The following is a 15,209-nucleotide window of genomic DNA, read 5'->3' as shown; positions in this document are numbered from 1 at the left end:
CCTGTGCATTCTCCCTCGAAATGAGCCCTGCTTTTAAGGCATACATATATAGGTTGGAGGAGAACAGCAAAGGACAATCAGTGGATGAGAGGGAATGCTAGAATCTGGGAGACCTAGATTCAAATTCCCATTCTGCCATAAAAAACTTGTTGGGTAGCTTTGGGCCTTCTCTTTCAACCTAACATACTTCACAGGCTTAGCAGTGTGAGGATAAAACAGAGGGAGGCAGAATGATGTAAACAACTTTGGGTCCCACCTGATTGATGAGGAAAGTGAGGTATAAATAAATAAACTGGTTAAAAATGCAAGCCAGAACAAGTTTATCACCTTACTAAGAACTAGCACTAGTCCTAACATACACAATCTGAGGGTCACTCGAAACATTACTTTCTTCATGAATTTGCCATGGAGCCAACCCAGGCTCATGCAGACACGCAGCAGTGCCAGGGAACGGCTTGCATAAAAAAAGGAGAGCCCAAATGGGCTCAGAAAGCTGATGCCAGGGGAGGGGGAGCTCCTGCCTTTCTTGCAAACTCTCCCCCCGCCATGCAAAAAAAGAGTGGGAGGGAGAGAGTTTCCCATTTTGTCTGCTCCACGTAGAGGTATTTTGTGCACGTGGCAGCAGAAAACTGTCCCCACCTCACTGAGGTGAAATTTGTACCAGGAGCTTTTTAACTGAAAGCCATTTATGAATTAATATTACATTCTTTTATCATCAACTGGTGACTTTCAAACTGATTCAAACCTATCTATATTTGACTGGGTTTTTCAAATCAACTTTCTCAGTCCATTCCAGGAAGGCATGACTTGTACAAGAATTGGATCAAAACAGATAGCCAAAGTACACATAATGTTGGGGATTTATTATGATCAGATTAGATTATGTGAATTTTTGCTCTCAAAAACCAAGCTTGGGGGGGGGGCGTGATACAGAGAAGGGCTGGGGCAATGGGGAAAGGAGAATTACCCCTTTACTCCTGTGCTGTTTCCCCATATGAAAACTGCCCCCACAGAGCCAGGGTAGGGAAAGACCTCAGACACAGTAAGGCTACCTACTGGTATCTTTTTTCCCTGCTGGGAAACTGCACTATGGATTTCAGTCCACGATGCCTCCCCCCTCCCCACAGCTATATTTTAGGCTAAATTACATTTTGGAGGATCCAAGCACAGATCCTTAACATCACATGTAGTTTTCACCTAAAGGTTTTGAGCTTCGCACTGCAAGGATTTTTAAAATAATTATTTGAACTTGAGATTTTTTAAATAACATGTAACAATTAGCAAAAGAAGAAATTAAAACTGAAAATTGGCAAATGAAAATCTGACAGCACAGCCTGTCGCATTCTGAAATGAGAAGTCCAGGGGGAAGGTGGGAGGAAGGGGTTTGCAAGCGATAACAGGCAAGTGTCAAAGCGGTTATCTCCCCGCCCCTCCCATTCACAGATTCTTCCCAACAGATGCCCCTGAACCCATGCATTTATGTTATTTTGGCAAAGACAGATTTGGAACACACATCCGCAAAGGTAAAGCATGATTCCGCAAGAGTTGCCAACTAATCAGAGTGGGGACTCTCATTGTGTTAATGCCACAAATAATTCTGTTGTGTTTTTCCTATTATGGATCTAAACGTATTGTCCCCTGATAACTGGTAAAGAGCGAACTGCTGTGAAAAAAGAGCCATCTGGGCAGGTTCAAAAGTTGGCAACCTTCGGTTCTGTTTCAGCCATGGAGTGACCATAGGTCAGTCACTGGGTTGGATCCAGTATAATGTTTCCATCTGTGGATGCAACTTTCTCAGCTCCTCTCTCCCATGGCAGCCTGAAATGCCCCCCAGTCCTCTTTCTTGGGGGTCTCTTTTCCTCCAGGAGGCAGCATTTCAGTGAGCATTTTGGGCTGCTGCCTACCTCACAGAGTAGTTGTGAGGTCTGAATGGAAAGGAACCCATGTGGCAGCCCCATCATCTCCTGCTAATTTCTCCCTGGTGTTGTTTCTCCCCTCTCTCTTCCACAGTAATGAGCAGGACTCCAGATGTGTCACATCTGCAGCAGCAGGAAGGGAGGGGCAAACAGACAAAATGGTGAAGAGGAAACTGGCTCCCCCGTCTCTCAATGCACTGTGTAATTTTGAATGGCAAAATCTCTGAGTTGCAATCTGACAGCCCCATTCTGGGATTTGAGACAATCTTTTCAAAGAATGTTATATTACAGGTGGCAATGGCAGAGGGTGCTATGAAAGCCAAACTAAGCCCATGATGGTTTTTAGTGTGGTCTACTGCAAAACCACCCGCACAGCCTTAGTGTGTGTCAGCAGAAGCAAACTGCAACACCAGAGAGAGTTTAAATTAATTCTGCTCCCAAAGATAGTCACGAGTTGACCCAGGAGGAGCACTCATAGTAACTTAAACCACCCACAGTGGCAGAGGGGCAACTGGGAATCACAGTTTGTTCAGGAGTACGTTTTAAAGAGCAATTGGTCTTGGGATGGATTTACACATTCCTGACTGTAACCCAGATCTGCCCAGCTTGTGACCCACCAAGTAGAACCCAAAACAGGAGGATGTATTTGTTTTTTTTAAAAAAGGGGAGCATGTCAGCAATTGTGCTGGTAGTGTATTTTTCCACCAAATCCAGCTTTGTATTACTATTGTGGTACTGCAAATGATGGCGATGAGAGAAGGGCCGTTTCCAGGTGGCTGACCTGTACCCGGGACGTCGCGCCACGTTTCGGATCGTGCCGGGGAAAACGCAAAATATCGTGTTTTCTCACGCGAGTTTTGTGCGACGTCACACAAAACTCGCATGAGAAAACGCGATATTTCGCGTTTTCCCCGGCACGATCTGAAATGTGGCGCAACGTCCCGGGTGCAGGTCAGCCGTCTGGAAACGGCCATGGTGTACATAGTGGAAGTTTTATCTTCAGTGCTCCTCCCACAGAACAGGAATCTCATGCCTTCAGCAATGGTATCACAGGGAGCATTAAAACATTTTAAAACACTGGTCTTTTTTTTGTATATATCCTCTTTATAGAAAGTGTTTTGAGACAACTGTCGCTAGATTCAGTTTCAGAAGCTGATTCTGTTCACAGGGAACAGACACGCCCTCACACATTGCTTCGTTGGTCTTTTGGAAGGCAGAATGGGTATTCCTTCCCAAGAGAAAAAAGACACTTTACACATTCCCACAAACGTTGGTTATGGGAGGAGGGAGGTTGGGTACTTGTGATCTGGGTAAGTTCCCCCCAAATCATGTCTGTCCTTTGGTGTCAAGAAACATTTCCGTACAAAATGACGTTTCAATCATGACCCTTTTGAAGTGAGCAAATCATCTTTTATTTGAAATGAGTGTTTGATTAGGGGAAATACTGTCAGATTTTACATTTTAGTACACATTTCTACAAAAACTATCACAGATTTCAACCATGTGAGAAGAAATATTAGTCTTTTTAATATATATATATATATATATATATATATATATATATATATATATATATATATATATATATATATATATATATATATATATATATATATATATATATTGGCATACACTCAGAAGAATTCTGCCTAGGACTGCCAGAGTTTTTGTCAGCAACTGTCGGGAGTTCTAGCTGGAATCTTTATGGGTTCCAGCTATTCTGAATCTAAATGTTTTGGATGGTTAAAAGCTATTTAAGAGCAACTAGTCCACATGACATTATCTGGAATATTTATTTTTACATCTCTATCTGAGCTCCTTCCTCCAAGGAGCTTAGTGTGGCTACCACCTTTGACCTTCACATCAACCCTGTGAGGTAGGTTAGGCTAATAGAGATCAACTGGCCCAAGGTCATCCAGTGATGTTCATGATGGATTGAAATTGAAAATTTAAAATATTTATATTCCAGTACTCTATAAAGCTGTATCCCAGGCAGCTTACAACATCAAATTTATCAAATTGGTTGAAACATGGGATAGTTTGTGTAGAAACGTGTTCATATAAAATCTGATGTTATTTTAGGAGCACTTCCCCTAATCAAGTACCGTTTTCACATAAAAGGTCTTGCTCACCTCAAAAGGGACATTACTGAAACTTGTTTCTTTTTGTATGGAAATGTTTCATGACCCCAAAGGACTCAATTCTGGGGTGATCTCACCCAGATCAGAAGCTCCCAAATTTCCCCTTTCAATACCTTTGGTATGAAGAACTAATATTATTTTGTTCAGCAATGAACTATGACACAAAAAAGAGACAACTTATGAACATATGAATCAGCCTTATACCAAGTCAGGCCATTGGTCCATCTTACTCATTTTTGTCTACATTGATTGGCAGCACCTCCTGATTTCAGAACCTTGACGTAGAGATACTAGAGGCTGAACCTGGGATATCCTGCATGCAGACCATGTGCAGGAACGGGGGAACATAAGACAAACATAAGAAGAACCTTATTGGATTACACCAGTGATCTATCTAGCCTAGTTTCCTGTCATACACAGCGGCCAACCAGCTACTCTGGAGGGCCATCAACATTAGAGGCTGAGACCTTCTCCTGATGTTGTCTCTTGGCCCTGGTATTTAGAGGTTTATGGCCTCTGAATATGGAGGTTCCCTTTAGTCACCATGGCTAGTAGCCCGCTATCCTCCATGAATCTAATTCCCTTTCAAAGCTATCATAATCCAATACAACAAATCAACTAGTTGCTAATAATCTTTAACTAAATCTGATGACTGGGCAGTCAGCCCTCTGCTTGTGATCTTCCTCAGGAAAGACGGGCTGCTCATGCTGCTTGGTTTCTCTGAAACACGGTGTGAAATCTTGATAAGGCTGTTTATAGAACAAGATGGTTTTATAATTTATCTTCCATCACTTTCTCTCACGAAGGGTCCTGTAATTACTATGCAAACAAACAATTTTCATGATATATTGACAAATCCCAGAAGGGCAGCTGCATAAACCATTATGAGTTTAGTAGATCCTTAAACACTAACAAATGCCCGGTGGCATATTTCCTTTATGGCAGGAAAGCCCACACCACATAAATCGAATGGACTTTTACAAGATGCTGTTTATGTTATAATAAGGGGCTGTGTTTATGTGTGTTTGTACTGGGAAAGCATTATATCCAAAATGAATTTGGGGGCACAAAAATCTCCTCATCTGCAAATCATTCAAATTTACATTTTCTAAATTTGAATCATGGGTGGAGGGTATGGAAATTATTGAATTTAGTATGTCATTGAACTGATTTAATGATAACCTTAGAATGACAGGGCAAAAACACTGGCATTATTATAATTTATTAATACAATGTATTAATTTTGGAGCTTGTGTACGTGTGTATACATATATAACTTCAAGAATGTGTAAGTGGGGACTCGTCAGATGATGAAGAGAACTGTGATTCCCGAAAGCTTATGCTACAGTAAAGTTGGTTAGTCTTAAAGGTGCTACTGGACTCTTTCGATTTTGCTACTACAGACTAACATGGCTAACTCCTCTGGATCTATGATAGGTGATATGCAGTTATATTTCTTTGTTAAAATATTCCCGTCCCATCACTTTCTACCTCATGAAATGACCCAAGTCATCTTATAAAAATTTTATATTTGACTATCAGCAGCTTAATGGGGTCTTGCTCATTTTTGCCTTTGGTGCATACATGCCTTTGAAAAATTATATTGGGTGAGGTGCTGTTACTTCAGGATTCAGCTCCCCATCCAGGAGTTTAATATCTGAGTGGAGTGATGGTGGAGGCATCTACTTAATATGGATATAAATGCTTGTACATTAACATGAAGGCAGAAAGAATTGCACAGCCGATCAAGTTAATAAACTGGAACAGTGAAGGAGCACTGGTTCCAGAGCATGATCTAAGGACATGTGACGTTGGTGATCTTGGATCTTCCAGGGATCTGGATGAGAGATCGCACAGATACCCAGACATTGACCTCTGGGCATCCTGTTGGTTTTCCCTCCTGCAGTGACTGAGGTGCTGTTGGGAGGAAATGGGGGGTGATGGGAGTGGAGCACATGACAGCTTGCTGGTGTTAATTCTGGTAAAAAGTGTAAGTGACATCGTGGACACTCTAGAATTTACAAAAACTATGATAAAACCATAGAGTTTTTGTGAATTCTAGAGCACATTATAACTTCACTTCTGGTTTTTACTGGAAGTGAGATAAGGGCGCTGGTGAATTCTAGACCATATTATGATGTCACTTCCAGTTTTTATTGGAAGTAAGATCATTGTGCCAGCACAATGCTGGCATACCCGCCTCGCCCCCACCCAATTTCTCCTGGGGTTTGCCAACTGCTGCCTGGCAACCCTGCACCTTGAAGTCTGTTGTAGTGTATTTGTCTACAGTATCTTTAACCCAAAGAACAAACATCACATCAAGTGTTAGATCAATTGAGGACAGGCATTCCTGTTTTATTGCCTTCATTTTATTGTGTTGTGGTGTGACAATTAGAGATGGGCATGAACAGAAAAAGAAACCTAACATGATGTTCGTTGTTCATTGTCATCCACGAACAGGGACTCACAAACAACCATGAACATGGCCCTGTTCACGAACATGTTTGTGGTTGGCTGTTCGTGGGGGCCAGCAGGCTCTCCTCCAGCCATCATCCAAGTTCCCTACTGCACCACTCCCAGAAACCTGACCTGAGCAGGCACCAGGAAAAGTATCAATAATAAATAATAGCTTGGCCCAAAGCCTGGCAGCAGACCTGGAACTTAAAGGGGTAGATCCCTATGCCACCACACACAAAGAAAATTCAAGCTCCAATCCACTCTCTCTATCAAAATGCCAACAGCAACTGTCTCTCCACTGTCTGCAAAGTCAGAGCTGGGAGCCCCTCTCCCCCCTGGTCTTTGCTCCCTTGTTGTAACAAATTTGGAGCTCCACACTTGAAAGGAAGACCTGCCTGTCAAGCTAAATTGGGCTTAGATTGGGGTTTCCAGGGCAACAGCAGTTCAGACAGAGTTCAGAAATCCCTGCTTAAATTGCCAAGGTAATTGATTGCAGGTGCCAGACTGTCTGGCTTGATGAACAGCAATGAACCAAGGCTTGCAATGACTACCTGTTCATTTAGAATGGGGCCTCACATACAGCTTGTACACAAACAGCAGATTGGGCTGTTTGTGGCTTTTTTTTTGGTTCGTATTGCTGTTCGTGCCCATCGCTAGTGACAATCTATAATTTTGCTGGTTGTGTGAATTATACTGTTCTTGCTCAAGTATTTCTAGTTGTAATCTACCTTGAGTCTCAGCAAGAAGGGCAAACCGTAAATGAAGTAAGTAAATAGATAAATAGGAGAGCAACTGGATACAGCATGAAAGTAGGCTGACTGCAAGCCTTCAGGTGGGGCCTGGAGTTTTTTCATACTTTAATTGATTTTGAGACTATAGAAATCCATTCCCTAGAAAAAATGGTAGCAGTGCATCACATTGCACTAAACTTCCTCCACTCCTCGAACCCTGCCCTCCACAGACGCTGCCCCCAAATCTACAGACTAGAGTTGTCAGCCCTAGTAAAGACTTTAGTAAGGATTTCATAATGGTGGAGCAGCAGATTTGTTCCAGCAGTGATCTTTGTTAATTTTTTTTCCTGTGAAATATTGGAAATTATGCATCCATGGAGGCATCTCCAAGTTATTTTATCTGCTGAAATGTTCTATCACCTACTACCCAATTGCAACTTGGTTTATGTTTATTTCTGTACAGGATGGGATTATGTGGAAGCAAGAAACAACCTGGACTGCATGGAAAGCAAAATTCTATCTACAGGCAAAAACCTCAGACGTTACCAAGAAAGAAGCTTCCTCCACCTCCACCCCCGGTAAGTATTCACCTTCAGGGCTGAGGATACACAGCTGTTCTAAAACAATTACAAGTCAGTGCAAGAGTAAACACTCAACTACAAATTATGGTTTCTTTCTTCCACGTTTATCTAGTTTCCAGGATTGATTTCTCAAGGAAAAGAAAGGTGTGGGAACAGACACCTCACCATTTTCTTGCTGGAAAGAGCCATCCTTATGCTGCTTTGATCCACACTGGAGAAAAAAATATTGGCACCAGTCAATTTTCCCCATCAGAAGCAGCTGGGTGTGTGTGGCCTTTTCTAGAAAAAACCTGGCAGGGGAGGAAAGAAAGTTTTCCTCTCCCTCCCCTTCCTCCCCACCTCACTTTCCTCCTTGGTAATGCAATTCTGGTGTGTTCCTTTGCAAATGAAAATAAAAAGTCATTTGAAATAAACACAGCAGAAATCCTAATGTGTCATTGAGCCAGAACTGAAATTCTGCATGCAGAGAAGCTTATTTCGGGAACTTGGTACATAGGTTTCAGGGAGAGGCAGTTGATGATAGAGTTTTTACCCAGCCCTCAAGGGTTTCCTCTCCCATCAAATTCTGCAGCAGCACCAACCTTTATTGGCATTGCATCCATATTAATAACAGAAACACTAAACACAATCACAGCTCAGTCTACAAATACATAACTCGTCTCATAGACACAAGATACAAAAATTTGGCTACAGTTTCGATCACTTTTTAGTTCTGACTGAGTAGCTAGTAGGAAAATAATTTTACATTCGTCAGATTTCCCTATTTTCTCTCTCAGCAAGGGATCAATAAGTATGGGGCATATATCACAATAATAGGTACAATACAGGAAAACATGTTCCAGGGTTTCTATGTCTTGCCGGGCACAAGTGCATAACCTGTTAGTGTATGGCATTTTGTGAAATCTCCCCTAAAGTATTGCGGAGGGTAACACATTAAACTGAGCTAAGGAATAAGCTCTGCTATAATGTGGGGCCATTAAACAGGTAAGATACTCTGTCCTATACCCATGGGGTAAAACCTGTCCTATACCCATGGGGTAGAACATCTGCCTGTTGCAAGACTCCTGAGATTCTGAATCTCAACGTCAAGGAGTCTTTGCCTGATCAGTGCATAAGCTGATTTTTCTGTGAGGGAAAATAAATCTTCAATTTTAATCCCTATTGAGTTAATTTTCTCTTCTATGTGGTTTAGCCACATGGATGACGGAGACTCCATCAGCATATGAAAGATGAGACTATCCTCATTATTTTTAAAATGTAGGTGTAACCAAAATTTAATAGTATTAATCCATGCTTTGGTCACAAGGAGTCTCTGATTGGTTTCAAGGCAGATGACCCCATAGGACACACACATGGGAAGGCCCAATATTTTCTGTAGAAAGTTAGATTGTATTCTTTCCACTTCCTTGTTGAAAGCCATAATCCATATAGGTACTCCATAAAACAGTCCTGCACTAATTTTGTAGCTGAATACTCTAATAGCTACAGGCACAAATTGATTACCCTTGGTAAAATAGAAGTGAGTGATCACAAACACATTGCAGTTCACAGATTTTATCAATTCCCTTCTATGAGGAACCCAGCTTGATCTGTAATTGAAATGGATTCCCAGATAACGAAAACTTTTGACTTGTTCAATCCTATTACTTCTTATATTCCATTTTAAGGGTTTCCACGCTTTTGCAAATTTCTCAGAATTCAGGGTCGTTTCATACCAATTTGCGAGAGGTTCCTCGCCTATCTGTCCCCCTGGAATTAAATACTTTATTTGTTTATTTAATGTATTTATTATTAAATTTGTAGCCCACTTCCCCGCAAGTGGGTCAGAGTGGATAACAACATATTATTTCCATACATATACCTGTAATATAAATAAAATCTAGCAAACTAGAAGTACAAGAAAACAGTTCAAGATGCAGCGCTCAATATTGCACAGCCCAGAGCATTCAAACCCCATGGGGTAGGGGTGGACTGCTGTTTGAATGGACAGCAGAAGAGGATGGACAGTAGGGGTGGACTGCTGTTTGAATGGACAGTAGGAGAGGAGCTCAATGACTCCCCAGCAACATATGGGGTCAGTAGCACCTTAAAAATCAAGTCTTGGTCTTCTACTACAGACCAACACAGCTACCCACCTGAAATATACTTTAGTTACTTTCTCCTTGCCTCTCTCTACCCAGTTGCTATATGCAAATCATCGCAGGCAAATAGGAGCAGGCAGCCAAAATGCATAATAAGGGGAGAACTTGGACAAAGTCCTGGAACTGGACTTCATACTGGAACCAAAGGAGTTAAAGATCCCTTTGTGTGTGTCCCTTCTCATATGGGAGTGGGTCAGCGGAAGGAGTTCATGATGGTGCCTCTTCAGTCCTTGCTCGGTTTCAAATACAGCTCTGGGGGAAATGAGTTTCTGACCATTGATGTGCAATGTAATGGCTTCTGTGAATCATGGGAACTAATTAATTAATTAATTCTCAGGATATTGAATGAGGCTCCCAGGGGGCAAAATCTGGCGCTTGAATTAAATGCAAATGAAATCCTGTTTCTGTAGTGTGATGAAGTAATGTTTGGCTTCTTCTTGCTTTTAATTTATTCCTTCCAAAGGTCAAACCACGAAGTAAAGAAACCAAACCTTCTGGCAATGGTAAGATGAACCTTTTAATTTTTGGAAAGAGGTTTCATGACTGACCTTTACTTCTGCTGTGATTCTTTTGAGCCTCTTGGAAATGGAAGAACCAGTCCTAAAGAGCCTCTGAAATCAAACTTTACAATAACACCTCTACCTAAAAATGCATAAACTTTCAGTTTGAGCTACAGATTTTTCAGGGATGGATTCTTACAAGCTCTCAATAAAATATGTATCCATTTATTTACAAACAATAGTTTTTAAACTGCCTTTCACTGAAAACGTTCACAAGGCAGTTTCTAATATAAAAATATAACCAAAAGCAACAACAAAAACTAATTCCCAGGTGCTTGGTGAAAAAAGATATCTTTACAGGTTTCTGAAATGTTACCACAGATTATTTGCCTTGTTGGAGCAAAATCCTGGTACTCATATCAGTACATGTATATTTCCATAGTACTTTTGTGTAGCTATTTCAATTTGGGAAAACATCAGGTGGGAGGATGCCCCAAACTATTTCCTCAATTGGATAAACTTTTGTGTATCCCATAAATATAGGTGGCGCCCCCAATGGTGCAAGAAATGTGTGTTTCAGGTCAGAAAAATGGTGTGGGGGAAAGCCATAAACACCGTCTCCCTCTACATTGTGGTCCTAATTTCAACTGGGTTCCACACACCTGGGAAGTGCATTTCCAGCAGGGAATATAAGTGCATGTCTGATGATGTGGTCCTAGGGAGAACCCAGGGAGAAACATAACATGTAGTTATGCTCTCAGATTCTTTATCTGGAGATAACAGGGAGTGAACTTTGAATCTTCTGTATGTAAAACAAGCGCTCTACCCTTAAGCTAGCAGCTTATTTATTTGTCTCCCATTTTTTGCATCCAAAGAGAATCAAGGCAGATTATAAAGCCATGCATCAAACTGAGATAATACAATGAATATGAAAATCAACAAGACAGTAAAATTTGATTACGTCCACAGAAAACGGTTTGATTACATCCACAGAATTTGGATGCAATTTGATTACATCCACAGAAAACTAGACAAATGCTTCAAATGTCCTCCTAAATAGCACCAATGTATGGTGTCCATAAAAATTGCTAGGGTAGGTGAGCTCCTGACTGTCTAGTGCACAGTTCCACAGGGATGGGACCACTAAGGAGAATGGGCTGAGAAAGTTCAAATTGCCCTGGCTGGTGAGACTGATAGCAGGAGGGGGCAGTGGAAGCACTGGGAGTCTTGCGCAGGTACATGGTTGCTGAATGGCTAACACAGGGCCACACTACAAGTGACGAATGACACAGGTTGGACACTTGTCAGCTTCCCTCAAGTTTTGATGGGAAATGTAGGCAGCTTGGCGGAATGTTGGACAAGTGACAGTTGAAAAGTCCATTGGACAGCAGTTGGAGAGCCAAGCTGCAAGACTAAGATGCCTACATTTCCCATCAAAACTTGAGGGAAGCTGACAAGTGTCCAACCTGTGTCATTTGTCACTTGTAGCTTGGCTCACAGTGTCTGGCATGGAGGTACGCATAATTGATCTATGAGTGGAAATACATGTTGTGAATTATCTGGGGATGGTCAAGTGCAGAATTTTATGTGTAGTCCTCAGTTCATATGCAGGCTGTTCTTGCTTGGTGCACGTGAATGCCGCTTTCACGGGAGCTCACGTTGTGTGATTGCATCTGCAAGCGATTCCAGAGGGCAGAGTGCCAATTCAGCTCTGTTTTCATTGCGAGAACAAGTACTGTAGGCTCCTTTGACTTGCCAATTTGCATTCCTTTAAGTGTGAGAAAGTGTTAAGATCTGCATTTCAGTGAATGGATGTGGGGAAAACTGGGATACTTTCAGCAGTTGAGGAGGAACTGTGTCAGAGCAGAACCACAAGTGACAAAAGGCACAGATTGGACACTTGTCAGCTTCCCTCAAGTTTTGATGGGTAATGTAGGCAGCTTGGCGGAATGTTGGACAAGTGACAGTTGAAAAGTCCATTGGACAGCAGACAGAGAGCGAAGCTGCGAGACCAGAATGCCTACATTTCCCATCAAAACTTGAGGGAAGCTGACCAGTGTCCAATCTGTGCCTTTTGTCACTTGTGGTTCTGCTCTCAGGCACTGCTAACTGTTCATCAGCTGGATGTCTGTATGGGGCAGCCCCTTACCCATCAGTGGCAGTTGCTGAGCCTTCAGCAAGGTCACCATTTATTTGCATGACCCTAACAAATGTTCCAAATGTGACATTCTCAATTTGAGTTCTCATTCATTTGGAAATAAGACACGTGCCTACTTCATGCTTACCATGCCGCATAACCCTAGGCTGAGTTCTGGAGGACTCTTATGATAAGCCTGGGCTCTACTCTTACCCTGAATTAGGAATACCTGAAACTGTGCCTCATTTGGATCTGCTCAATTCTGCTCTAAGTTTCTCATAGATAAAAGCAGCTTTGAGTTCCTGGCTTGTAAAATGAGCTCCTTCTCTGTTCTGGCTCCTCCAATAAATCTGAAAGGAAAAGTTGCCAGAGCCTGTTCTCACAAAACCTTGTATTGTTCCTCAGCCACGTGACTTTGCACTGAAAAGGAGGCAGCTTGCTAACAGTTTTGTTTGAAAAGGTCAGACCAAATGAGATTTAAAACTATCCATCTCATGGGTGTCTATATATAGAAGTGTCTCGCTTGCCCTGCATTCATTAACCTGCAAATATGTGCACACCGTAAAAGCTCTTCTCCCCTCCATGGGGGTTTTGGTGTTGACGCATCTAATGGGGTCAGGTTTTCAGTTGCCCGTTGGTGTCATGGGGAAGGGAGATCGGCACCTATTCAGAGGGAAATCTCAGCTGCGAAGAAGAAGGCGTCACAGATGAGAGAGGATGACGCTAAATGGGGCGGGTTTATTATTGGTTTGTTTTAGTTTTAATCAGGGGTTTTTTTCTGGGAAAAGAGGTGGTGGAACTCAGTGGGTTGCCCTTGGAGAAAATGGTCACATGGCTGGTGGCCCCGCCCCCTGATCTCCAGACATGGAGGGCAATCTAAGCTCCCCATGATGCGGGGAGGGCAATCTAAGCTCTCCTCTGTCTGGAGATCAGGGGGCGGCGTGGAGGGCAATCTAAACTCCCCTCTGTCTGGAAATCAGGGGGCAGGGCCACCAGCCATGTGACCATTTTCAAGATGTTCCGGAACTCCATTCCACCACGTTCCAGCTGGGAAAAGGCCCTGGTTTTAATCAGGCTTTTCAACCAAACCAACTCACAGCCATCAAAAGACAGTACAACTTATAAGTAAAATTCATTTTTAAAAAATGTGCTGCAGCGAGGAGGGAGATTGTTGGCTCATACTGCCAGCCCTCCCTCTGTTGATCTCATTGGAGCTGGAGGGAAGGGGTCTCTCAACAGGTTCTTGGTCCTGCTCTCCCTCTGCAGGCATCAATAAGCATTAAAAAATGGGGTTGCCAACCTGTTCTTTAACAAGAGCTACTTATGCGTAATGAAGAATATCATGAGCTACTTCACACACACACACAGGGGCTGCAGAAGCCTATCATCAAATGTTGTTCTTCCCTTGAAATGGAGCATGGAAAAGTACTAGAAATGGAACTATCAGCTAAATGTCACAAAGAAAAATCCTATGAAATAAAAGGGTTCTTTAAAAAGCCTACAACTGATCTTTTCTCTGTCTTTTTCTGGCTCTTCTGGGGAATACATGAGCTGCTTTGCAGCAGCCAGTGAGCTACCTGTAGGTTGTAGTTCATTACAATTTTACCAGCTCTTCATCAGGGGAATTTTAGAACTCTTTCTTCCTCCTTTTCTTTAAATAACAACAAATACCTCAGATGAACAGATATCTGACAAAATGAACTTTGACTCATGAATGCTTATACCTTGAAAAAAATTTAAGGTGCAACTGGATTTGAATTTCTTTCTACTAGTACAGCTAAACACAGCTACTCACTTAAAACCTACTGCAAGGAAACTTACTGCAATGATTTTATGTTAATCTCCACCTGCAGTCTGAAGTAACACAGATCAGATACAGATTTATGAATTAGTACATGGCTGGTGAGAACTAGCCCTAAAATTATGGTCTAGGTTAATGATTTATTCTTCTCAGGGCTTTTTTTTTCTGGGAAAAGAGGTGGTGGAACTCAGTGGGTTGCCCTTGAAGAAAATGGTCACATGACTGGTAGCACCGCTCCCTGATCTTCAGACAGAGGGGAGTTTAGATTGCTCTCTGCACTGCAGCATGGAGGGCAATCTAAACTCCCCTTTGTCTGGAGATCTGGGGGTGGGGCCACCAGCCATGTGATCATTTTCAAGAGGTTCCGGAACTCCATTCCACCGCGTTCCAGCTGAAAAAAAGCCCTGGTTCTTCTGGTGTTCAGCTGGCAGTGTGGCAACCAGGATCAGATAGGAGGAGGTCTTTGAAGAATATTCTGTTTTGTGGACTGCACTCCCACTGCCCCCCATCTGATCACATTTATACTCCACCTTTCTCCATAAAGGGGGCCCAAAGTAGATTACATCATTCTCCTCTCCTCCATTTTATCTTCATGACACCCTTGTGAGGTAGATCATCCTGACAGTGTATGATTGGTCCCAGAGCAAGCATCCATGGCAGAAAGGGGGTTCATATCTAGATCTCCTAGATCCCAGTTTAACCACTCTTTGTAGACATTTGAGGGCAAAACTAGAAGTGAGAATGTCCACTGGTCCAACCTGTGTATTCTGACACCATTTTAGAGAAGAATTTGGCCATTTAAAA

This window comes from Eublepharis macularius, chromosome 1 (assembly GCF_028583425.1).
Source record: "Eublepharis macularius isolate TG4126 chromosome 1, MPM_Emac_v1.0, whole genome shotgun sequence".
Lineage (NCBI taxonomy): Eukaryota > Metazoa > Chordata > Lepidosauria > Squamata > Eublepharidae > Eublepharis > Eublepharis macularius.
Note: the sequence above shows the minus strand (reverse complement) of the source record.